The 1,810-nt window shown below is 39.9% G+C and overlaps 1 protein-coding gene across 1 annotated transcript in view; it reads left to right on the top strand.

Moving 5' to 3' along the window:
* trib1 (tribbles pseudokinase 1) overlaps window positions 1-1,580 on the top strand; it is a 7,913-nt gene extending 6,333 nt beyond the window's left edge. Inside the window, exon 3 of the mRNA XM_070846332.1 lies at window positions 1-1,580. This exon is cut by the window's left edge and continues 1,059 nt beyond it. The gene's annotated coding sequence lies outside the window, so the exon portion shown is untranslated.
* Window positions 1,581-1,810: the final 230 nt, after the last annotated feature.

Below are 1,810 nucleotides of genomic sequence, written 5' to 3'. Positions count from 1 at the left end.
CTCAGCGGGGATGCTACGAAGGTGTTTCACTGCCAATCTGGCAACGTCTCAGCAAATGGAGAGCATTTACAAATCTCACACCATGCGCAGAAGGTTGAGAAACGCAGGGTGTTACTGATGTAAGAAATGTGGGCAGAGTTGGTCTCACACACACACACATACTCAAACAATAAGCAGTGGCAGTGGGCTAAGAGTTTTAGTATATAGAGAAATATACATCTCAGAAATTTGACAGTTCAACATTTACTTTTTATAAACATGCTCAAAGCTGAATATATCAGTTAAAGGTTAAATCCGAACAGGAGGGGTCTCTTAAAAGGCTCTGATCTTGCAAATTGTTATTGTGATCAATCTGTTCGACTCTTCTCAAATGCTGCATGTGAAGTTAGCCGCACTTAAAGCTAACACTAATGCTTTTGGTTTAGTATAAAACGCCGGGAGCGACTCTGGTTTTAAAGACTAGGTCACATGCCTTTGCAGCAACAGAGAAGGTTGGATAATTCTTACACCTGAAGGCACAGTAGGATCTCTGTGGAAAAACGTTTTAAAAAATACACAGTGAATTCAAACAGTACTTCCTACTGACGCAATATGAATCATGTCTCAATCCAACAACTTTTGTATTTTTGAGAGATGTGTCAAAAAATCCAGTCCACCAAATAAGACAGGAAGACATTACAGAAAAATGAAGATTTTCTCAGTTGAGCAGTTGAACCAGTTTTGTTCATTTCTGTTTGGAACATTATGTCAAGCTGTGTTGCTTTAACAAAGCTGAGCTGTGCTGAGTGTTGTGCCCGTATCACTGTGTTTCATAAACTGAATGGCTCTGAATCAGTGGCAGTCAGGCGATATTTGGTGTTGGTTGTCTGATGATGACTCAACACTTGAGCGTGTCTGTAGAGAATGGTCCTGACCTTGGCTGGAAGAATCTGTTCTGACTGTTTCACCTCTTTAATGGTACTTTTTTCCCCTCTCATTTTGATTTTTTTGCCGTTGGATCCATGGAGACTAGTCATCATAGTTAGTGACATAATGTACCACGTTCTAAACCATATTTTATCTTGGATTGTGACAAGCGGATGCAGCGCTTCAGTGACGTGTAGCCTTACAGGCTACTGTAGGTCTGCAGCCAGCTTTTTCATTCTGGCACAATTTATTTTGACAACGGTACTAAATCTGGCATATCTGTGGAGCATTGTGCATTACATTTTTGGGTCACGCAGTAGGCTAATATAACGTCTGTTGCAGTTCTTTAATTATTTCTCTCATCTGCTTGAGATGAGACTTATGACAATCTGAATTGTTTCTCACAGAAAAGTAAGTTAAGAGATTTATGGTTTTGTCTCTGGTTCATACATGTAGAGTGAGTCACACATTCATGTGACATGTAGAGTAAACTGACACGGGTGCACAAACGTCATATTGCACTGTGAATTATGTATTTGTGACACAACCTAGAGGCTATTATTAGTCCACACAGGTTATACACAGGAGAAATATTCATTGTACAAAAGATGTAAATATGTATATTTGAAATATGTGTGCAGATGTTGAATAAAGATCACATTTTTTCATACTCACATGCCTTGTTTTTTTCATTACTGTTGCTCGTCTTCCTCTCTCTCTCTCACACACACACACACACACACACACACACACACACACACAGACACACGCACCTGCACATTACACAGCTCGAGTGCATGCCTTGAAGGCTGTCCTGCAAGAATTATCTCCACACAGCTCTCCATCACTGTGAGAGAAAACAAAACATTTTCTCATTTTCCCCAGCACTTTCAATTTCATCCTT

This window comes from Pempheris klunzingeri, chromosome 16 (genome assembly GCF_042242105.1).
Source record: "Pempheris klunzingeri isolate RE-2024b chromosome 16, fPemKlu1.hap1, whole genome shotgun sequence".
NCBI lineage: Eukaryota > Metazoa > Chordata > Actinopteri > Acropomatiformes > Pempheridae > Pempheris > Pempheris klunzingeri.
Note: the sequence above shows the minus strand (reverse complement) of the source record. Positions and strands in the feature narration are given on the sequence as shown.